The following is a 25,755-nucleotide window of genomic DNA, read 5'->3' as shown; positions in this document are numbered from 1 at the left end:
TTACCAAGCTTCAACCAGTCCGGCTTCACGAGTCCAGCGCGCTTCTTCGTCGACATGGTACACAGAAATAAGTTCCTGTACAATCCGTATGGGACGGCGGAGTTTATCCGCATTTGTATCACAAAGCTGCCACCGCGTCTTCGATATATACTCCTAGCTACTAGGTGCAAGGATGACCTAGAGTCTTTCAAAAACTTGGTACAAGAGCTGGAGTACTACTCGAATGAGGGTGCATCAAACGGTGGGCAAGCCCCACGCCGGCCAGTGTGGCCGAGCGGTTCTAGGCGCTTCAGTCTGGAACCGCGCGACCGCTACGGTCGCAGGTTCGAAACCTGCCTCGGGCATGGATGTGTGTGATGCCCTTAGTTTAGTTAGGTTTAAGTAGTTCTAAGTTCTAGGGGACTGATGACCTCAGATGTTTAGTCCCATAGTGGTCAGAGCCATTTGAACCATTTTGCAAGCTCCACGAAGTAACTGCGGATCGCGCCCGAGCGACAACAGTCGCGAACGCAGTAGGACGGGGAGAAACCGCTCGCGGTGGAACAATCAGCATGACAACCGACACCAGCCATACCATAACAATTGGCAACTTAATGGTGGGAGTGATTGGAAAGCTGACGCGAGGAACAATAGGCGTGATGAACGAAACGCCGCAGATGATAATAGACGCACTTACGGCTATCGTGACCAATGCCGCAACGAACGTTGCAAGCACCAGAATCAAAACATTGCTCCGGTACCTGACGTTGAAATAAGGTCAGTTAATAAGCGGCACAATCGGCCAAATGACAAACCGCGGACACCGCAACGATGTTTGTTGGCTGCGGAGGGCGTTGTCACCAGGCAAAACATAACGGAAATTTGTGGTGTACGGCTTATTGCTAGGAAGGACACGAGGGAAGAATTGCTGCGTGAAACTACTTGCATGACGGTTCCAGCCGTTAGCCCTGTGGTTACAATCTCAATTAGAGAAGGCAGAAACAAGTTCTACTGAGGGAGGCCAAGAAAATATCTGCATCACCCTCTCTACCACCGCACCAGGAATTCTGTCATCCGCCACAGCAACGATTGCGGCCGAGAAGACCAGCAAGTGTTCCTGCAGGACAACTCATCGCGGATGGTTTTGATGTAAATGAAAGCTGGAAGCGTGAATGGTCAACAAAAACATTGGGAACAAGAGTCCATCACCTTGATCCCACAAAGAAGTCAAAAGGTTTTGACTTACCGAGGAACCTTTGGTGCCGCCTCAACAGGTTAAGGACTGGACATGGTTGTTGAAGGTACTTCAGGTACAAATGGGGCTGGATCAGTTCACCAAAGTGTGAATGTAATCAAGAAGAGCAGACAATTGAACATTTAGTCCAGCGCTGTCCACTTCATTCATACCCTGGGATTCCCGATGACTTGTTCACTCTCACACCCAGCTTAATTAACTGGTTGAAAAACACGGACTTTAAGGTTTGATCTTGTCTAATATCATATGTATATTGTATAAAATCATTTGCCTTATATCAACTGTATATTGTATAATATCACCATACGATTAAATAAATAAATTAGAGTAGTGTCAATCGCGTGCGTAATCGGCAGTGGGAGTGATCTACGGAAAGAGTATCGAAATCAGAATGGAGACTCCAATTATGTTTAAATGTCAATGGAGAAAATTTGAATGGAATTTATTAATCGTGCCGCTACTTAATGTCGAAGCAATTCTGGGCACTGATTTTATGCATGCCCACCAGACCTAGGTGGAGGAACCACGTCGGTTACAATTGGGGAAGGTTCCACGGTACTTCCCTTTAATGAATGCGTCCTGCGTGACGAATCTGAGGTGAGTTCCTTGAAATTTTGTACTCGTCCGGATCGCGACCGGAATTGGAGGTCCTTGTCAGCTACGTTAGTGGGTTGAGCTGTCTATCTGAAGACCATCACAGAGATGCTGTTTTCGCGAAGATTGCGGATAGGTGTATAGCGGAGTTATGTGCGGGTATTTTCGGACGCGCCTGGCGCGATCCAAGGCTTCATATATCAATTTAGGGTGCGTGAGCACAACCCATTCTCCGTGAAGTCATACCCCATTCCACTGACGTATAAGGCGCAAGTGGAAAAGGAGATTAATGACATGCTGGACCAGGGCGTGATTGAACGAGCAGTAAGCTCGTACGATTCACCATTACTTGTAGTTACAAAGCGTGAAGGGTCTGCACTCTTAGTGTTAGACTCAAGGCAGGTGAACACAATTGTTATACCTGAAACGTACAGACCGCAGAGCTTGGACGAGCTTTTACAACGGTTCCATAGTGTAAAAGTCTTGTCAACAATTAAAATGGTTCAAATGGCTCTGAGTACTATGGGACTTAACACCTGAGGTCATCAGTCCCCTAGAACTTAGAACTACTTAAACCTAACTAACCTAAGGACATCACACACATCCATGCCCGAGGCAGGATTCGAACCTGCGACCGTAGCAGTCGCGCGGTTCCGGACTCAAGCGCCTAGAACCGCTCGGCCTCCGCGGCCGGCTTGTCATCAATTGATTTACGCCCAAACTTTTGGCAAATTATTCATCACCCCTCATGCAGACCGTACACTGCGTTTATGTGTCATGGGAACTGTTATCAGTTCAAATTACTTTCGTTTGCGCTGAATATCTCATCAGCCGCTTTTATTAGAGGCGTTAACAGCATCATTCCGAAGGATCTGCGATCGCGCGTTACTCTGTATGTGGACGACATTCTGGTGTCAGAAAAGTCACGGGCTGACCACAGTGAAGTGGTGGGCCGTTTATTGGAATCCTTTGAAAAGGCGGGAGTGACTGTAAACTTAGACAAGGCGCAATTCAGCAGAAAAGAGATAAAATTCTTAGGACACATCGTATCTGCGGACGGGACACGAACAGACCCGGACAAATTTAGTGCGATTGCGGAATGCGCAACTCCAACTAGCAAAAAACAATTAAGAGGTTTTTTAGGACTCTGCAATTTCTACAAGCGTTTTGTGAACCTAAACTTGACTTCCACAACACGTCTTCGTGCCCTGACTCGGAAGAATACCCTGTGGATCTGGGACCAGCATGCGCAAGACGAATTTAAGAAACTCGGAGTGGCATTGCACCTATTCTTGTGCACCCCGAGATATCGCAGGATTTCTGTGTCATGACTGACAGCTCATTGTCTGGCTTGGGCATTTTTTTATTCCAAGCAGAGACTATCAACGACCCATCCTCTTGGAAAACAATTTCTTTCGCAAGCCGGGTGCTCACTCGTTGTGAAAGAAATTTTTCGGTTACAGAATCGTAGGCGCTCGCGATCGTGTGGGCGTTTACCAAATTCCGGTACTACCTTTTTTGTCGAACGACAAGTGTGTTTACCGACCACCGAGCTCTGCAATTTCTGATGACCGCTAAACTGTACCACAAGAAACTAAAAAGGTGGGCGTTGTACCTTCAAGAACTCCAGTTTCCGGTGGAGTAAATTCCCGGGGACAAAACATCATTGTAGACGCTCTCTCGCGTGTATCTGTAGGATTAGTACATGTAGAAGATGGTGATCCTACAGAGAACAACTTCAGCATCCTATATCTAAAAGGGGTGGCAGGAGAAAATTGCATAACAACCTCTCTAAAGGACAGCGCACGCGGGCAGGACAGAGATGATGTGTTGAGGGATATCAAAGAAAATTGGGGCGATCGCGATAACGCAGCGATTCGTCACTTCTGTTTAATAAAAGACGGCGTTCTATCCAAAAGGCGTGATTCATACGATACGCGCTGGCTGCTAGCGAATCCCAACATACTTGTGGACAAATTAGTGTGGTACATACACTCGAGTTACGGGCATTTCGGAGCGAGGAAATACTTCGAGAAACTGCGTGAGACCTGTTACTTTAATGACATGCTCAGGCGAATACGTCGCGTCATTAGAGTATGCGGGCCATGGCAGCGAGCTAGACCAGTCGTAGCGACGTACGCTGCACCTCTCCACCCAATACTCCCCACGAAATTATGTGACATTGCCGCAATCGACTTGTTCAGACCAGTAACCCGTACTAGATCTGGCTTTGTCTACGTACTGGTGGCTGAAGAACTAACGACTAAGTTTGTTTACCTCACGCCTCTGAGGAGAGCAACTGGCAAGACTGTGGCAAAGGCGTTCGCAAACAACTTCTTGCGAGAAGTGGGACCTGTGAAGAAGGTGATTTTCGTCAATGGTCCGCAGTTTCGTTCTAAAGAATGGTTACAAATGCTGAGTTGTCGGAGAGTAAAGCCTATATTCATTTCAGTCTACCAAGCGAGCTGTAACTCCGCGGAACGCGTGAAACGAGAACTCGTAAAGTTATGCAATATCTACTGCCATAGTAACCACAGAACGTGGGACAAGCATCTGAAATCGTTTCAGGACATACTAAACGAATTGCTGCATTCAACGACCAGGTTACCTCCAATATTGGTACTCAAACGCAAGGAACCGCCGACTAAGATCAAAGAGGCAGTTTCCTGGCCAAACTAACGGAGACTCCGGCGTCAAGTAATTGTAGACTTAGCACTAAAGAACATTAAACAGGCTGCCGAGGCTAGAAAAAAAGGCCTATAAGGAAGGTGATAGAACTGTTGTATTTCAGATTGGACAAAAGGTTCTCGTAAGAAAGCACAAGCTCTCAAATAAACCTTCTGCCCTCTGCAAAAAGTTTCTCAGTGTTTTCAGTGGACCATACCGGGTGCGGCGCATTCCACATCGCAACGCAGTGGAAGTGGAGACACTTCGATCCAAACGATCGAAAGGTCTGCACCACATCTCCAATGTAAGGCTATTCCTCGAATTAGCGGAAGCTGCAGATGAGGGAATTGCGGGATGCTGGGGTGACAACAGACTTAATCACCACATTCTGTTATCCTTATGTTCTTGTACATAGTAATTAACATGTATCTATAATTCCTTGTGAAATAGTGCAGTAATAATTTATATATAAGTTATGTATCCACTGGGAGACACTGAAAATATGTGTACTTACTGACAAGATACATCGAAGAAGTTCAAAGAAAGGCAGCACATTTTGCATTATCGCGAAATATGGGAGAGAGTGTCACTGAAATGATACAGGACTTGGACTGGAAATCATTAAAAGAAAGGCGTTTTTCGCTGCGACGGAATCTTCTCACGAAATTCCAATCATCAACTTTCTCCTCCGAATGCGAAAATATTTTGTTGACGCCGACCTACAGAGGGAAAAACGATCACCACGATAAAACAAGGGAAATCAGAGATCGTATGGAAAGATATAGGTGTTCGTTCTTTCCGCGCGCTATACAAAATTGGAATAATAGAGAATTGTGAAGGTAGTTTTGATGAGCCCTCTGCCAGGCACTTAAATGTGATTTGCAGAGTATTCATGTACATGTAGATTCCTCTTAAAATAATTGTTTTAGATAATGCTGACATGTTTCTGTCGTTCATTTACCATCTTGCCATGAATCTACGACCATCTCGATGACCACCAAGAAGCATAGGGTCATCATACTGATTAATGGGGGAGGGGGAATCCGTGGTTAAAGAGAAAAGTAACAGGTGGTTTATAGTTCTTGCCAGAGAGTATTTTAGTAGGTGTTCTATGTGGTACTATAGGTGTGTTATGTCTCTTTATACGTCGTGAAGTACTTGGGATTAGGTAGCATTTGTTCTGCGTCGTAATGTAAGTGTGCTATGCGCCTGAGTACGTAATGCAGAAGTTGGTACTAGCCAGAATGTGCTGTGTTAAATGTGTAGATAGCAGTATTTAGCCTGCGTGAATGTTGATTGTGTGATGCCATGAATGCAAGCAGTAATAAACAAATTAGATTTCAACTTTTATTTTTCTTTTCTTCTTCTTCGCGGATGAATCACTTAGGACCACGCGTAATCAACATTTGTTGGCCTTCCTTTTCGCCCAGTATTCCTTCATAAGCAACGAATGGGCTAGCTTTCGTTGCATAGACCACGTATGTGGGTTAGTTTTTCTCTCTTCTCCCTCAAAACCCCGTGTGTTGGTGATTTTTCTGATTTCATTTCTGTCATGTAGATATGGAGACCCTAATTGTCTCAGGTCTTTTACCGTCTGTTTGTACCAGTTCGGTCTTGTAGTTTTGTTCTTTAAAAATGTATGGATTTTTTGCGTTAACCTGTTTGAGTCCATTCTCTCTAAATATCCCATGAATTGGATTCTTCTCATGCGCATTGTGTCTGTTATTTTGGAGATATTTTTATATATTTCTGCATTGGGTTTTGGATAATGCACACCATCTTTAGTTCTTGGTCCTAGGATTTTCCTCATTATTTTACGTTCTTTCAATTCTAATTCGCCTTTTAGTGTTCTGTGTTGAAGGTCTAGTGTCTCAGATGCGTAGAGAGCTTCGGGTTTAATTACTGTTGTGTAGTGCTGTATTTTCCAGTTCCACGAGAGACTTTTTTTTGTAAATGTTTTTTTGTTAATTGGAACGCCGTCTCCATTTTCTGGACTCTTGATCTGACAGATTTCTTTTCATTACAGTTTTCTGCAACCCATTCTCCTAAATATTTAAATTCTTTTACTCGAGAGATGTAGTTATTACCAATTTAGACATCAGAAGGTGCATCTTTGATGTCAGTCATAAATTTTGTTTTTTTCAAATGAAATTTGTAATTCTATTTTTGCTGCCTGCTCTTGTAATAATTCTAGCTGTTTCTGTGCATCGGTAATGTCTTGTGCGATTAGTGCCATGTCATCAGCAAATGCTAAACAGTCTAATTCTATGCCCTTACGTCTTGATCCCAGTCTGTGTGCTGGTGCACCTGCTTTTCTCCATTCTCCAACAATTTTTTCAAGAGCACAATTGAAGAACACTGAGGACTGTACATCCTCTTGTCGTACTCCTGTGTCTATTTCAAATTCTGTGCTCAATTCTCCCATAAACTTTACTTTGGATTTGGTCTCCGTCAGTGTTTCTTTTATGATGTTCCTTTTATATAATCGTGACGAAACTAATTTTACACCACATCACCGTAAATAGGCTTGATTAAGATTTTTCCCTATTTGTAAGCTACTGGGAGCATTATATTTTTACATCCCATCACGGTGCTTAGACTAGAACCATTTTAACGCCCAATTGTAAAAAAATGGCTCTGAACACTATGGGACATTGCTGAGGTCATCAGTCCCCTAGAACTTAGAACTACTTAAACCTAACTAACCTAAGGACATCACACACATCCATGCCCGAGGCAGGATTCGAACCTGTGACCGTAGCGGTCGCGCGGTTCAAATGGTTCAAATGGCTCTGAGCACTATGGGACTCAACTGCTGTGGTCATAAGTCCCCTAGAACTTAGAACTACTTAAACCTAACTAACCTAAGGACAGCACACAACACCCAGCCATCACGAGGCAGAGAAAATCCCTGACCCCGCCGGGAATCGAACCCGGGAACCCGGGCGTGGGAAGCGAGAACGCTACCGCACGACCACGAGATGCGGGCGGTCGCGCGGTTGCAGGCTGTAGCGCCTAGAACCGCTCGGCCACTCCAACCGGCCCCAACTGTAAAGTTTCTGGGGCAATTCATTATATTCTTTCATTAGTTCGTAGGATTAATCACGTTTTTGTTATCTCTCTTTATTGCTTAAGAAGTACGGATTTCAATCTACTTTGTACGATCTATGTTGTTGTGATCCTTCAGTCCTGAGACTGGTTTGATGCAGCTCTCCATGCTACTCTATCCTGTGCAAGCCTCTTCATCTCCCAGTACCTGCTGCAGCCTACATCCTTCTGAATCTGCTTAGTGTATTCATCTCTTGGTCTCCCTCTACGATTTTTACCCTCCATGCTGCCCTCCAGTACTAAATTGGTGATCCCTTGATGCCTCGGAACATGTCCTACCAACCGATTCCTTCTTCTAGTCAAGTTGTGCCACAAACTCCTCTTCTCCCCAATTCTGTTCAATACCTCCTCATTAGTTATGTGATCTACCCATCTAATCTTCAGCATTCTTCTGTAGCACCACATTTCGAAAGCTTCTATTCTCTTCTTGTCCAAACTATTTATCGTCCATGTTTCACTTCCATACATGGCTACACTCCATACAAATACTTTCAGAAACGACTTCCCGACACTTAAATCAATACTCGATGTTAACAAATTTCTCTTCTTCAGAAACGCTTTCCTTGCCATTGCCAGTCTACATTTTATATCCTTTCTGCTTCGACCATCATCAGTTATTTTGCTTCCCAAATAGCAAAACTCCTTTACTACTTTAAGTGTCTCATTTCCTAATCTAATTCCCGCAGCATCACCCGACTTAATTCGACTACATTCCATTATCCTCGTTTTGCTTTTGTTGATGTTCATCTTATATCCTCCTTTCAAGACACTATCCATTCCGTTCAACTGCTCTTCCAATTCCTTTGCTGTTTCTGACAGAATTACAATGTCATCGGCGAACCTCAAAGTTTTTATTTCTTCTCCGTGGATTTTAATACCTACTCCGAATTTTTCTTTTGTTTCCTTTACTGCTTGCTCAATATACAGATTGAATAACATCGGGGAGAGGTTACAACCCTGTCTCACTCCTTTCCCAACCACTGCTTCCCTTTCATGCCCCTCGACTCTTATAACTGCCATCTGGTTTCTGTACAAATTGTAAATAGCCTTTCGCTCCCTGTATTTTACCCCTGCCACCTTCAGAATTTGAAAGAGAGTATTCCAGTCAACATTGTCAAAAGCTTTCTCTAAGTCTACAAATACTAGAAACATAGGTTTGCCTTTCCTTAATCTTTCTTCTAAGACAAGTCGGAGGGTCAGTATTGCCTCTCGTGTTCCAACATTTCTACGGAATCCAAACTGATCTTCCCCGAGGTCGGCTTCTACCACTTTTTCCATTCGTCTGTAAAGAATTCGCCTTAGTATTTTGCAGCTGTGACTTATTAAACTGACAGTTCGGTAATTTTCACATCTGTCAACACCTGCTCTCTTTGGGATTAGAATTATTATATTCTTCTTGAAATCTGAGGAAATTTCGCCTGTCTCATACATCTTGCTCACCATATGGTAGAATTTTGTCAGGACTGGCTCTCCCAAGGCTGTCAGTAGTTCTAATGGAATGTTGACTTAGGTCTTTCAGTGCTCTGTTAAACTCATCACGCAGTATCATATCTCTCATTTCATCTTCGTCTACCTCCTCTACGATCAATATGGTGGCATATTTCTGTAAGTCCAGATCTGATATCTCACTTCGAGGCTGCAGATAGAGGGCCAATTCTAACGGAGCCGTCCTCACGTCATTAGAATGCGGTATTTACCGCTTCCTGTGAATGGGGAGTCCCGCGGCCATCAGCCAGTCCGCATGAGCGGATTAGCGCGGTGGCCGCCCTCAACAAAAGAGGCACGCCGCCGACCCGTCCTCTGCGGCAGAACAGCGGACCTCACTACCTGGATGCAGTTAACGCTGCCCTGGGCCAGACACAACAGCAGACGGCGGTGACGTCACACCCAGCGTTGGCTGAGCGTGGCTTACTGTAGCACAGACAACACCGCTAGGTACGTGCGGCTGACACCTATCAAGAGCGTCGCGGGCGAAGCTTCGGGACAAGCCAGCCTACTGTGATATCAACAGAAGAGTGTTCGCTGAACAACAGTGTGTCACTGCAGCAGACTCGGTGCACCGAGAGAGTGCACGATGCATTACTGGGACCTTCGCGAGTCGGTAGATCACGCATAACGTCGCAGACAGTGGACAAGGTTCTCTGTTGCTGAGGGGAGCACGCAGAAGAGCTCTTTAGTGCCATCCTTGCACAGCGCCCTGTCATTAATTACGCTCCCAGATAGAACGAGGTCCACGCCTTAGTTGGACCACCAATACGAGTCGTCATTGGAGCAGATGGAAACAGCTAATCACTCCACGGCCGTCTGATGACAGCGAGATCGCCGTCGCGGGGGCTGGGCAAGGTTCTCTGCTGGCAAAGGGGGCACGCAGAAGAGATAATTAGTGCCACCGTTGCGCGGGAACTGTAACGCTGCTACCCTTATGAAGCGTCCCCTTAAAAAAATTAATAATGACTGTGCTTAAACGGACACACAATATTTTTAGCGCAACGCAATCTAACTTTCAAAAATCCCTACAAAAGAATGGCCCTGACTAACAACAACCTATATCTTTCATGAATCACTTACCTCACAAAAATCTTTGTTACTCGAACTACTGCAATACAGCGTGCGCCAATACTGCCAGCTGAATAAAAGATTCTAACTACTGAAGGCATTAACTACTGATGGGCATAGCTAGCAAATGAAAGATTTTGATAAAGAACAAACAATGTATTTACCTTAATAGTGTTCAAAAGTCATAATATACAGGGTGTTACAAAAAGGTACGGCCAAACTTTCAGAAAACATTCCTCACACACAAATAAAGAAAAGATGTTATCTGGACATGTGCCCGGAAACGCTTAATTTCCATGTTAGAGCTCATTTTAGTTTCGTCAGTATGTACTGTACTTCCTCGATTCACGGCCAGTTATCATGATTTCATACGGGATACTCTACCTGTGCTGCTAGAACATGTGCCTTTACAAGTACGACACAACATGTGGTTCATGCACGATGGAGCTCCTGCACATTTCAGTCGAAGTGTTCGTACGCTTCTCAACAACAGATTCGGTGACCGATGGATTGGTAGAGGCGGACCAATTCCATGGCCTCCACCCTCTCCTGAACTCAACCCTCTTGACTTTCATTTATGGGGGCATTTGAAAGCTCTTGTCTACGCAACCCCGGTACCAAATGTAGAGACGCTTCGTGCTCGTATTGTGGACGGCTGTGATACAATACGGCATTCTCCAGGGCCGCATCAGCGCATCAGGGATTCCATGCGATGGAGGGTGGATGCATGTATCCTCGCTAACGGATGGCATTTTGAACATTTCCTGTAACAAAGTGTTTGAAGTCACGCTGGTACGTTCTGTTGCTGTGTGTTTCCATTCTATGATTAATGTGATTTGAAGGGAAGTAATAAAATGAGCTCTAACATGGAAAGTAAGCGTTTCCGGACACATGTTCACGTAACATATTTTCTTTCTTTGTGCGTGAGGAATGTTTCCTGAAAGTTTGGCGGTACCTTTTTGTAACACCCTGTATATATCAGTTCATGACATCCAGTATTACAAATTTACTGTCTCTGATGGATACACGTCCTGACCATCCGCTCTCAAAACTCCGCCATCTCTCTCCCCACATCCACCACTGCTGGCGGCTCACCTCCAACTGCGCAACGCTACGCGCTGTTAACAACCAACTGCCTAACACTACAATAGCAAATTCCAACAATGCAAACCAGCCACAGACTGCACACAGCACAGTCAGTGATTTTCATACAGAACGCTACGTGGCGTTACCAACATAAAAACCTAAACAGCCTACTTACACGCAAAAATGAAAAATATAAGTCTAGCCCAATACAAGCCCCAAGCCCAAGATCCAAATTTCATAAAAAGGAAAACAGAGTCCCTCTGTACTAACATTGCATGAAAGTAATATAAAATGAAATAGAAAAGAATCTTGGTAGCAAAGTAACTTAATCTTTTGAAAAAGAATAAAAAAGAAACATAATCCACTAGTTTCAAGATAAAATAATAGTAGATCGCTAGGTAGTAGACTTGTAGGTCACGGAGCATAACAAGTGACCCCAAAGAATACTCCTTGTGAGTACTCTTTGAGGACACTGCGAAATACAGTAGCTAAAGTTGTATATTGTTAATGTGCTTCTGGCGCTTGCCTTGTCGTGTCGTAACTGAACTTGTGCGCTCGTACGTAATACTGGTAGGTGATACGACATGGTTTGTTACATTTTGAAGAGTTGCGATCTGGTAGAAATGATTAAAAACTGAAAGAGGTTAATCAGCAACTTCGGAAATATCTTTGGAGTAATTGCAGCTAGGAAAATAACAGTATATATCGTCTTAATTTGATTATTATCAACGAAATACTGAACTTAGACCCAAAGCGATACACAATTAATAGTTCAACTGATGGGAAATGATGAATAGTGTAAACAATGAGGAATATACCTAAACTCCGTTCAAGTAAATAAGGTAATCTGGATCTTGCTGTAAACGTTTTGGCTGAATTTACGTAACTAATTCCACTCATCTGAAAGAAAGGTTACTTCTTTAAGACAATGATAGGATATGTATAGACTAGAATAAAGCAACATAAAGTAAATTTCCTATGTTTGACATTTCTGTCAACCCATTTAATATTACGTGCTCATGAAACATTTATCTGTGCGACAACATAGATTAACAACAGAGCGCATCATTCATAGATATTCTTTGGCGCTCTAGAAAGTTATCGTACTGATACAGACTATTTAGCTCACGCGAATTGTAAACTTTCATAGATAAACTCTAGATGTATATAGACTGTAACCATGATTAGGGCAATAATCTCAGTTTGTATGCGTTTACGTGTAGCTCGTCTCGTACACGTCGGGGAGCAAATATTCATCTGAGTAAGCCGGAACAACTAACACGCACTCGACGTAAATACAGTGCAACAAGACAATTCTTTTTTCGGACTTTCCTCGCACAATCAATATTAAAACGGGAAGTTACAGAACCCACCACTGATCGGGTCACGGCAACGAGGGCATTACCTGGCACGACTGCCAGCAAAGAGAGAGCGCACAGGAGCCGTCGTGGAGAAGACTTCAGTGACACGAGGGTCGCGTCTTGTACATAAACAGTGGCTATACAAACGTTGAAACCTTGCACTACACAGTTAGTGAATTGTAAGACACAGGTTAGTGTGACGAGCTGCATCAAATCAATCTTTGGCCAGAAGATCACATCAACAACAATAACATTGAAAATGTTATACCATAAGTAAAAAATCGCTGAATGAGTAAGAACAAGTTGACCAACGCCTGACTTTCGCCAAGAAGGCTCTTAAAACCATCGGCCCAAGGCCAAGACTCAACAGTTTAACATTCACTGCAAAAATATTTCAGAAAATTAGTAGACAACTATTTTTGTGAGTTCTTGCGGATCATTCACATTGCCTTGACTGTCAAAAATGATTTGCATTCCACCGCCAACTACGCACTAGCTGTGAGAATGTACACCTCTGACGATTGAGGACATACTGTAGACAAGGAAAGATGGGTATAGCCAGCTGCTAGAAGCACTTGCCGAAAATATTTCGAAAAATATTTACTAAGGATGAAAAAATGCTATGAACCTAATGAACACATTTTAAAAGTGAAATTACATGTAATTTTTATAGATTGGTTTTCATAAGTTAGCAAGAAATCATCAAAACCTCAGAACCTCTAGACAACAAAATATAGCTGACTCGGAAAGTTGAGTATGATGTTACCAAAACAGTGCTACATCAGATTACGACATAAACTGATTGTGTTGGAAACGTCTGGTCTCACCTGCACCTATTAGAAAAGCGTGTGTGGTAGAGCCAATATAGTTAGACCGTGTGTGAATGAATACAACTTGGATAGCTAACTTATTGCGGCTTCATTTACCACATGTACTGCTATGGGAGAACATAGCAAAATGGATGCAAGTCAGCTCAGACGAGGGTGGGGAACTTGTTATCCAATAGTTTCGAACAAGGATGGTCAAGGGCTATGACATTTATCGAAGTATGATATTTGTAGTTATGCACTAAATCAAAAGCAAAGGCGGGAACATTATAGGTGGAAAGAGTACATCGAAGACCTCTGTGAGTGAGAGGACGTGTCTCACGACATGACAGAAAAAACAGAAGTCGACACGGAAAATATAGGGGATCCAGTATTAGAATCGGAATCTAAAAGACCTTTGAACGACTTAAGATCAATAAAGGCAGGAGGGAAAAATAACATTCTATCGTAATCTCTAAAAGCATTGGAGGTAGTGGCAAGAAAACAACTACTTACATTGGTGTGTAAAATGTATGAGACTGGCGATATACCATCAGCCTTTGGAAAAAAGTCCATAGAAAAAGATTGAAAAGGCCGATAAGCGCGAGAGTTGTCGCACAATCAGCTTAACAGCTCACGCATCCAATTGCTGACAAGAATAATACACAGAAGAATGGAAAAGAAAATTCAGGATATGTTAGATGACAATCAGTTTGGCTTTTGCATTGGCAAAGCCACCAGAGGCGCAGTTATGTCGTTGCTGTTGATAAAGAAAGCAAGATTGAAGATAAATCAAGACACGTTCATAGAATTTGTCAACTTGGAAAAAGCGCTCGACAATTTAAAATGGAGCAAGATGTTCGAAATTCTGAGAAAGAAATAGGAGTAAGCTATGGAGAAAGACAGATAATATACAAAATGTACAGGAAACAAGAGGGAATAATAAGAGTGGACAACCAAGAATGAAGTGGTCGGATTAAAAAGGGCGTAAGACAACGATGTAGTCTTCGTCCCTACTGTTCAATCTGTACATCGAAGAAGCAGTGACGGGTATAAAAGAAAGGTTCAGGAGTGGTATTAAAGTTCAAGGTGAAAGGATATCAATGATAAGATTGAAACTTCCTGGCAGATTAAAACTGTGTGCCCGACCGAGACTCGAACTCGGGACCTTTGCCTTTCGCGGGCAAGTGCTCTACCAACTGAGCTACCGAAGCACGACTCACGCCCGGTACTCACGGCTTCACTTCTGCCAGTACCTCGTCTCCTACCTTCCAAACTTTACAGAAGCTCTCCTGCGAACCTTGCAGAACTAGCACTCCTGAAAGAAAGGATATTGCGGAGACATGGCTTAGCCACAGCCTGGGGGATGTTTCCAGAATGAGATTTTCACTCTGCAGCGGAGTGTGCGCTGATATGAAACTTCCTGGCAGATTAAAACTGTGTGCCCGACCGAGACTCGAACTCGGGACCTTTGCCTTTCGCGGGCAAGTGCTCTACCAACTGAGCTACCGAAGCACGACTCACGCCCGGTACTCACGGCTTTACTTCTGCCAGTACCTCGTCTCCTACCTTCCAAACTTTACAGAAGCTCTCCTGCGAACCTTGCAGAACTAGCACTCCTGAAAGAAAGGATATTGCGGAGACATGGCTTAGCCACAGCCTGGGGGATGTTTCCAGAATGAGATTTTCACTCTGCAGCGGAGTGTGCGCTGATATGAAACTTCCTGGCAGATTAAAACTGTGTGCCCGACCGAGACTCGAACTCGGGACCTTTGCCTTTCGCGGGCAAGTGCTCTACCAACTGAGCTACCGAAGCACGACTCACGCCCGGTACTCACGGCTTTACTTCTGCCAGTACCTCGTCTCCTACCTTCCAAACTTTACAGAAGCTCTCCTGCGAACCTTGCAGAACTAGCACTCCTGAAAGAAAGGATATTGCGGAGACATGGCTTAGCCACAGCCTGGGGGATGTTTCCAGAATGAGATTTTCACTCTGCAGCGGAGTGTGCGCTGATATGAAACTTCCTGGCAGATTAAAACTGTGTGCCCGACCGAGACTCGAACTCGGGACCTTTGCCTTTCGCGGGCAAGTGCTCTACCAACTGAGCTACCGAAGCACGACTCACGCCCGGTACTCACGGCTTTACTTCTGCCAGTACCTCGTCTCCTACCTTCCAATCTGCCAGGAAGTTTCATATCAGCGCACACTCCGCTGCAGAGTGAAAATCTCATTCTGGAATGATAAGATTGTCTGATGACATTGCTAACCACATTGAAAGTGAAGACGAATTACAGGATCTATTAAATGTAATGAACAGTTCAGAAAGTACTGAGAATGGATTGAGAGTAAATCGAAGAAAGAAGAAAGTAATGAGGTACAGCAGAAATTAGATCAGAGAAAAACCTAACATCAGAATGGGGATCGCGGATTAGACGAAGTTAGAAAATTCTGCTGCCTAGGCAGCAAAACAATCCGTGCAAGGAGGACATAAAAAGCACACCGGCAATGGCAGAAAGGGCAATCCTGGCCAGTAGAAGTCCACTGCTATCAAACATAGACCTAAATTTGAGGAAGAAATTTCTGAGAATGTAAGTTTGGAGCATAGCATTCTGTGGTAGTGAAACATGGACTGGGTGAAACCGGAACAGAAGAGAATCGAATTATTTGAGATATGATGGGGGAGAGTACGATAGAACATGCCTTAAGGCATCAGAGAATAATCGCCATGGTACTAGAAAGAGCCATAGAGGGCAAAAACCGTGGGGGAAGAAAGAGACTAGAGTACAGCAAATAACTGAGGACTCCGAGATGAAAAAGTTGACACAAGACAGGAATTCTTTGTGGGAAGATTGCAGCGCCATCCAACGGTTCCCTTAAGATTGATGTACACTTGGAACGTAAAGAGCGAGGTGCTGGGAGTGGAAACAGCCAATAAAAACGCACTCCCACCCCTCCCCCCCCCCAAAAAAAAATAAAATAAAAATTATTTGACCTGAAGTCAGTGCGGGTCTTTAGAGAAAACAATGAAATTTACACAAGTTTGTTGCCGTCAGGCTTAACACAAGTAAATAAGAACTACAATCATGTGTTCCCCAGGTGCTAAAGGAGTTTATAAAAGATGCATTCATGCATCAAATTTCCAATGAGCATCAAGACTCTGTTACTGATAGTCTTCACGTGCAGCCTTTCTTAGGCAATCAACTGGCAACTAAAACAATTGAAAAATTTCATAAAACACGAAAACAAATAAAGAACACACAACAACAGGAGCGAGGAAAGGATGCTTTTCGTGAACAGAGAGCCGTGGCAACTGATGCTAGTTATGCTCCACTTGCGTCGCTGATATCGACACTCGACTGGTCTTGTATCTCTGACTGTTCCGGCTTGGCGTGTGGCCCGGGTCCCACTCCGGTCGGCGTTCAACGAGGCAACATGTTTTGAAGGCAGGCCCTCGTCTCTATCCGCTGTGCCTGGGCCTCGTCGTCCTCGCCGTTTTGCCGCGCGCCGGATGTACGGTGCTGGTCAGACGACGTGTTTGCGTGCGAAACGGTGGCGGGTCCGTCATCTCATGCTGGACATCTTCTCATCGCGTAACTGGAAGCGTGAAGTTACATATGATTCACATTCTGCTGTCAACCTGTGAAGATTTGTGAAACTTTTGGGGGCGTGTTGTATCTACCAGAGATCACTTAAGGATGGTTTTGAATAAGAGAGTGTTATACGGAAGAAGAATGGGTAGCTTTGAGAAATGAAATAGTGAAGGCAGCAGAGGATCAAGTAGGTAAAAAGACGAGGGCTAGTAGAAATCCTTGGGTAACAGAAGAGATACTGAATTTAATTGATGAAAGGAGAAAATACAAAAATGCAGTAAGTGAAGAAGGCAAAAAGGAATACAAATGTCTCAAAAATGAGATCGACAGGAAGTGCAAAATGGCTAAGCAGGGATGGCTAGAGGACAAATGTAAGGATGTAGAGGCTTATCTCACTAGGGGTAAGATAGATACAGGAAAATTAAAGAGACATTTGCAGAAAAGAGAACCACTTGTATGAATGTCGAGAGCTCAGGTGGAAACCCAGTTCTAAGCAAAGAAGGGAAAGCAGAAAGGTGGAAGGAGTGTATAGAGTGTCTATACAGGGGCGATGTTCTTGAGGACAATATTATGGAAATGGAAGAGGATGTTGATGAAGATGAAATGGGAGATATGATACTGAGTGAAGAGTTTGACAGAGCACTGAAAGACCTGAGTTTAAACAAGGCCCCAGGAGTAGACAACATTCCATTAGAACTACTGACAGCCTTGGGAGAGCCAGGCCTAACAAAACTTTACCATCTGGTGAGCAAGATGTATGAGACAAGCGAAATTCCCTCAGACTTCAAGGAGAATATAGTAATTCCAAATCCCAAAGAAAGCAGGTGTTGACTGATGTGAAATTTACCGAACTATCAGTTTAATAAGTCACAGGTGCAAAATACTAAGGCGAATTCTTTACAGGCGAGTGGAAAAAGTGGTAGAAGCCGACCTCGGGGAAGATCAGTTTGGATTCCGTAGAAATGTTCGAACACGTGAGGCAATACTGACCCTACGACGTATCTTAGAAAAAAGATTAAGGAAAAGCAAACCTACGTTTCTAGTATTTGTAGACTTAGAGAAAGCTTTTGACAATGTTGACTGGAATACTCTCTTTCAAGTTCTGAAGGTGGCAGGGGTAAAATACAGGTAGTGAAAGGCTATTTACAATTTGTACAGAAACCAGATGGCAGTTGTAAGAGTCGAGGGGCACGAAAGGGAAGCAGTGGTTGGGAAGGGAGTGAGACAGCATTGTAGCCTCTGCCCGATGTTATTGAATCTGTATATTGAGCAAGCAGTAAAGGAAACAAAAGAAAAATTCGGAGTAGGTATTAAAATCCATGGAGAAGAAATAAAAACTTCGAGGTTCGCCGATGACATTGTAATTCTGTCAGAGACAGCAAAGGACTTGGAAGAGCAGTTAAACGGAATGGACAGTGTCTTGAAAGGAGGGTATAAGATGAACATCAACAAAAGCAAAACAAGGATAATGGAATGTAGTCGAATTAAGTTTGGTGATGCTGAGGGAATTAGATTAGGAAATGAGATGCTTAAAGTAGTAAAGGAGTTTTGCTATTTGGGAAGCAAAATAACTGATGATGGTCGAAATAGAGAGGATATAAAATGTAGACTGTCAATGGCAAGGAAAGCGTTTCTGAATAAGAGAAATTTGTTGACATCGAGTATTGATTTAAGTGTCAGGAAGTCGTTTCTGAAAGTATTTGTATGGAGTGCAGCCATGTATGGAAGTGAAACATGGACGATAAATAGTTTAGACAAGAAGAGAATAGAAGCTTTCGAAATGTGGTGCTACAGAAAAATGTTGAAGATTAGATGGGTAGATCACATAACTAATGATGAGGTATTGAATAGAACTGGGGAGAAGAGGAGTTTGTGGCACAACTTGACCAGAAGAAGGGATCGGTTGGCAGGGCATATTGTGAGGCATCAAGGGATCACCAATTTAGTACTGGAGGGCAGCGTGGAGGGTAAAAATCGTAGAGGGAGACCAAGAGATGAATACACTAAGCAAATTCAGAAGGATGTAGGCTGCAGTAGGGTCTGGGAGATGAAGACGCTTGCACAGGATAGAGTAGCATGGAGAGCTGCATCAAACCAGTCTCCGGACTGAAGACCACAACAACAACAATACGGAACTTACGAAGTCTAAGGCTTCGAAGTGTTGCTTCCGCGGAGCGGAGTCTAATTATTTCGGCAAATGCAAAAGGGAATAGAGTTTTACTGCTTGTTTTAAAGGTTCCTTGCAGTGTTAAGTTGATGTAGTGGGTTAAGTAGTGTGCTCTTCGCCCAGTTTTGGTTTTCGACTTCCTTTTAATATGAAGGGCAGAGCTTTTGTTAAGTCAGTGCTATTTTAATTGTTCATTTATTCGATTAATTTCTCAGTTTGGCTTTCAGTTATGTTACAGATAGTTAAATAGTTAGTAAGCCTTGCATGGTCTTGAGAAAGGTGAATCACGAGCTGAATTTGTCTGCCGCGTGTATTATTTGCTGTTGCAGAAATGGTCTGGCATGGGAGGCAGATGGGGTTTGTCGCCTTGGCGGGCAGGCTGAGGTCGCGTGTGTGTTCGGCGTGTTTTCTGCCCTGGATTTCAGCCTGATCATCTTCGAAATTGCTTGGCGGTTGATTTCTACTCGTTTCTTCCGAGTACCACCGTGTATAAGCAGAGCTTCCATCCTTAAGTTAAATATCCGGCCCGTCCGCCGGGACGGACGGGATCTTTTCATAAGTAGCTCAAGGTGAATCACTAGTGTTGCGTAAATTTTAGTTACGTAAGCAATGAACTTGATAGTGTGCTTATTGTGGTAACTGTCTGTGATCCTTTTGCAATCAGATCTAATTACTATCTTTAAAATATTGTTTGTTATATTATTTCATGATCTAATCACATAGTTTTTCTAAGTTTGGTGAAGGACAAGCGTCGAAACTTAAAGACTTGATCTTTGGTAATTCCATTTGTACGTTTTTTTTTTTTAAAAAAAGGGGATGAATACACTAAACAGATTTAGAAGGATGTAGGTTGCAGTAGGTACTGGTGAAAGGTCTCTGTTGGATTCCCTTCATGTTAATTTCTTAAATCTGTTGTCATTTACGGCATAAATTCCTCTTCTAAATTTACTGTGGTGGTTCTGACTATCTGGGAGGAGACTGAGCAGTGAAACGTGTTACCTTCTTGTTAATTTCTTAAATCTGTTGTCATTTACGGTATACATTCCTCTTCTAAATTTACTGTGGCGTTTCTGACTCTCTGGGAGGAGACTGAGTAGTGGAACGTGTTACTTTTACACATAAACAAGAACGATCTGCCGCACTACTACACTTTAAAACACAGTTTGTATGTAATTCATGTCACACAATCTCATACAGAACCTACACCCGCTTTCTTTTATATAGTGTATATGATAAGATACTGTCATCCCCCTTCCCTTCTGTGTGAGAGGATGAATGAGCAAATGTATTTCTAGTTGCATGCTTGAGGGTAGCAGACAAGGCTGTCTGCTAGAGAACAGTAGGACCAACGTCGGAACAGGTAGCTACGCTTTCTAAAAGCAAAGTGGTTTCTATCCTTAGTATGGTCCTGTCCGTCCCTTGTTATGTTGGTATAGGAAGCTGCCCCTCTGGCCACTTCCGTTTGTATTTGTGAGCCACCCTCAGGAAGGGACCAGGGCAGTCTGTCCGCGGCGAGCGTCTGAAATGGTAAGATCTCCAGCTAAGCGCGTGTCTGCTAAGTCCATAGGACAATGGATTTCTTAAGTTCAGCCTAACTGAAAATTTAATCACCTTTATTTCAGGTTTAGCTCTAAAATATCTAATGTTATTTTAAATTGCAACGCAGTGTAATTCGAGTGTGAAGTTCAGAATGTCTTCCAGTAGTTGCTTTGTCACTACTTTGTGAGTAAAGTGGAACCACGTGTTGATCAGTAACTCTAAGATCATCAATCTTAAATGCGAATGTGCGTGAGATTATAACGTCTCGTCTTGACAATATTTTTCAATATAGCAACTTTTCTTTATGTTCAACCCACGTGGGCTGTACTTTGTGAGACCAGTAACATGTGCTTATACAATTGTTTGACCCATCAGGTTAATAGTAAGACGATAGTAACCAGTTCGAGGTTTTTCTTTTGTAAATTGCATTTCGATGTAATTTATTTTAATTATCAAAATTATTGTGGAGTTACACTCTTTGTGTAAACCAAGTTGACCACGTGAAGCATGTGGTGAAAGCGTCAAAGTAGCCCTCAGCTATTCTTTTCGGGAAGATTTCACAGAGAGTTTGTATGAATTTAGTATACCAGTGTGAGGTAATTTCATGACGGACAGGATTGTGCTACGAACGAAACTTCTTTGGGTGAAAATTGAATCGGTTGGTTGTGGTTAATTTCCTCTTGCATATGTTTCAACGTTCTTCGTGTGTTATTTTATGAATGCAGTGTTGTATGCAGTCTCCCAATCTTGGCTCCATATTTGATGTGTTCCGTAAGATTACAAACTCACATTTTCACAATCCTACATAAGGCACTAGTTTAGTTCTGAATCAAGTGTAATATGCTGAAATTTTAACGGAACAATGATCAATGTTAAAATAAATGTCCAAATGTAAACTGATTTATTTCTTTCTATTTAAATTCTCTTTATATATATATATATATATATATATATATATATATATATATATAAGTCTCAGGACTGAAGACCACAACAACAACAAAAAAAAAATAGGGAAGACGCTTAAAGTCAGTTGTATATTTTCTTAAGAGGGCAAAGGTCCGAATTAAATTTTTATATTGTTATTCTGATTCTTTAATTCTGTAATAATGAAATTTGTTCTTTAGTTGAAATTAAAATTGTGTACCAACCACAAGTCTGTCCATCAACAAAGATCCCTAGCTTCCCATCTCCTTTGAGTAGCTGTGGTTAAATTGCAATTTTGGTTTCTCTAGCACGTAACTTGAGCAGTAACACAGCTCGTCTGGTAACAGAGCGTGGTTATGATCCACGGACCTCAGGGTTATGGGCCCAGCACGCTTCAGCAACCGCGATTTAGAGATAATAATTAGATCTGATTGCAAAAGGACCTTTGGACCAAAAGACCTGTCGTGTCTTGCTGAGACCTCATTCAGCTTTAGAATCGCAAATCGGTCCTAGCAGACACTGAAGAATAAGGACTTGCTGTACCTAAGAGTGTAGATCTGTGTCTCCTCTATAGAGCTAAATGCATCAGTCGAGAAGAGAAAACAACGTTTTCTGTTCTGCACTAAAAGAGAGGAAAAAAGTGTGAATTCTCATATCCACCCCAAGAACTGAGACCTCCTCAAAGTCTACGGACTGCCACAGGTATTCACAAAATTACGAATTCATGGTCTGGCTGCACAGTAATTTTTCAAACCAGGAAGACAAGGACCGTATTTGTTCAGCACTGGCAGTCGTTGTGGTCGAGCAGTTCTAGGCGCTTCAGTCGGGAACCGCGCTGCTGCTATGGTCGCAGGTTCGAATCCTGCCTCGGGCATGGATGTGTGTGATGTCCTTAGGTTACTTAGGTTTAAGTAGTTCTAAGTATAACGGACTGATGACCTCAGATGTTAAGTCCCATAGTGCTTAGAGCCATCTGAACCATTTTTTGTTCAGCACTAGGCTGTTGGGAGTGGCTTAGACCGGACAAATTGAAGCTATTATGAACGGTTTACCACACTTATCATGTCGAATACTCGCCCATGGTGCACTTTGTCAACAAATCCCAAAAATGTTGCTTTAAAAATAAGTTTTATCAAAGTTTTGTCATACCAACCCGTTCAAAAAGTAGAAAGGGTAAAACTAATGCATAAAGTCCATTAAAACGATTAGGTATGCAGTTTTGCAAACAAAGAAAGTCAAGATGACTTCATAATTAAACAAGCATTTTAAAAAACTGCGGTAAAGCTATATGCGATATGATCTCAAACCCAATAAATCTGTGATACGAAACATTCCAGTTTTTGAATTGTTCCCCTGTTGAATAAATTTCTGTGGACCCCCCACATGGAAACCATGTTCCAATATTATAAAATTTTATAATAACCGTAATGTTAAGACCTGAGGAGGAAAGTAAAATTTTGCAACGTTCTATTTACTATAACGGTTCTAGATGACTTGGTAATTAATGCCTGACGGAGTGGTCGCTTGTAGCGAGCTAACTGCGGCACTCCCTGGCGACGGAGCCATTAGCTGGATGATTAATGTCCCGTTGTCACGGAGTCATTAGGCACGAAGCGTCGCAGTCTCTGGAGAGCGGCCTGTTGCCAAACCGCTCCACGTAACAGCAGCCCAGCCGGTAGCTCTGCAACAGACAGGGAGGCTGCTCGAGGCGGATATGACTCGCACAGGCAGCAGGTAGAACAAGGTGAGCGAGGCGCAATCGAACCATGTATAATACCTCTAATCAGTGACTTATAGTTCCAGAATGCTTTTTGGAACAATACATCTCCATCATCAGGAGGATTGGGTGATTTTTAATAAACAGTTTTAACCAAAGGAAGTGACTATAAGTGGATTCTTACTGCCAATTCTTACCTGTCACGAACTACTCGTATATAATACAGCACGTCCTATTTCTTATGCAAATTTTGCACGATTTTATAGAAACAGACTCAATAATATAGAGTTTAATTCTGAAATTAATGCCTATTTCGAACTTACGTAATGAAGTGATACAGTGATTTTCCTCGACTATGAGAGCTACTTACATGTTTTTAGCTACAGAAGGGGAAAAGTAGTAAAATCATCAGACGATCAATTCCAATTACAAAATGATCTAGAGAGAATTTCTGTATTGTGCGAAAAGTGATCATTGCCACTAAACAAAGAAAAGTGCGAGGTCATCCACATGGGTACTAAAGGAAATCCGATAAATGTTGGGTATACCATAAATAGCACGAATCTAAGGGCTGTCAATTCGACCAAATACCTAGTAATTACAATTACGAGCAACTTAAATTGGGAAGAGCCCATAGACAATGTTGTGGGGAAGGCGAAACAAAGACTGTGCTTTGTTGGCAGAGCACTTAAAAGATGCGACAAACCCACTAAAGAGACAGCCTACATTACACTTGTCCATCCTCTGCTGGAATATTGCTGAGGGTGTGGGATCCTTACCAGGTAGGATTGACGGAGGACATCGAAAAAGTACAAAGAAGGGCAGCTCGTTGCGTGTTACCGTGCAATAGGGGTGAGAGTGTCACTGATATGATACGCGAGCCCGCATCTCGTGGTCGTGCGGTAGCGTTCTCGCTTCCCACGCCCGGGTTCCCGGGTTCGATTCCCGGCGGGGTCAGTGATTTTCTCTGCCTCGTGATGGCTGGGTTTTGTGTGATGTCCTTAGGTTAGTTAGGTTTAAGTAGTTCTAAGTTCTAGGGGACTGATGACCATAGATGTTAAGTCCCATAGTGCTCAGAGTCATTTATGATACGCGAGTTGTGGTGGCAGTCACTGAAACAAACGCGGTTTTCTTTGCGGCGAGATCTATTTATGAAATTTCAATCACCAACTTTCTCTTCCGAATAGGAAAATATTTTGTTGACACACACCTACGTAGGGAGAAATGATCATCATAATAAAATAAGAGAAATCAGAGCTCGAACGGAAAGATTTAGGTGTTCCTTTTTCCCACGCTCCATTCGAGAGCGGAATGGAAGAGAAGTAGCATGAAAGTGGTTCGATGAACCCTCTGCTAGGCACTTAAATGTGAATTGCAGAGTAACTATGTAGATGTAGATGTAGAATCATCTGAAACTTGCACCTCAAATATTGCGGAAACGTTAACTGCTGTTCATGTGCGGTTTTCACAGAGCGGACTGGTAGTCTGAGGCTCGTATTCTTAGCCAATCAAGAGATTGTAATAATGCTTAGAAAGTTTATTTTTTGAGCAAACATACACTTTTTTTAAAAAAGTAGCGCAAATTAGAATGCCAGTGGTGTTTGTTGCAGGGTTCTAGTGCGAGTCGTTTACGAGATATCGTATTTGGAAAAGTTTCCACACTGACACTTACTTGTGCCGCCTAACCTGCGTAGTTTGTACGTACAATGTTGTTACATTTGTTTACAGTGTGCTTGTGTGGTCCTTGAGTGCATTGCGACTTGGTACTCAGTGTGTAACAGCCCAAGCAGTAGGCCGTGAGTGGGCGATGGGATTTACCAGTGCAGAAAAAGGCGTTATACTCATGGCGTATGGAGAGTGCGGGAAGAATGCAGTTCGTTCTTGTACGGTGTATGCGGCAAGATATCCCAATAGACATCAACCATCTCGGTAACCAGTTACGTGAAAGTGGTAGTGTAACACCCAGACAACGTAACAGGAGGGAGGGGGGGGGGTGGCATTAATGTTCTTGCTGCTGTTGCAGTTGATCCGTTGATCCGCACGTTAGCTCCCGCGAAATCGCGCGAGGAAGTGGCATTAGTCAACCGAGTGCCCTACACATTTTCCATCGTCATAGGTTCAATCCGCACCACATCCCTCTCCATCAAGAGCTACATGGAAACGGTTATGAGAATTGTGTTAACTCTTTTACATGAGCATTAAGACAGGATACTCCAGACGCATTATGTATCTTGTTTAGTGATCAACCTACATTTACTAATCATTGGTCTGTTCACGATCTCTGTTGGCTTCGTTAGTGCAACGACAGCGTCCATGGAGTGTAAACGTGTAGTGTGGGATAGTGAAACATCAGCTCTTACGCCTGTTATTCATAGATAGAAAACCGAACGCGAACAAGCATC

Source organism: Schistocerca nitens, chromosome 2 (genome assembly GCF_023898315.1).
Source record: "Schistocerca nitens isolate TAMUIC-IGC-003100 chromosome 2, iqSchNite1.1, whole genome shotgun sequence".
NCBI lineage: Eukaryota > Metazoa > Arthropoda > Insecta > Orthoptera > Acrididae > Schistocerca > Schistocerca nitens.
The sequence above is the reverse complement of the archived record's forward strand: the minus strand, read 5'-3'. Positions refer to the sequence as shown.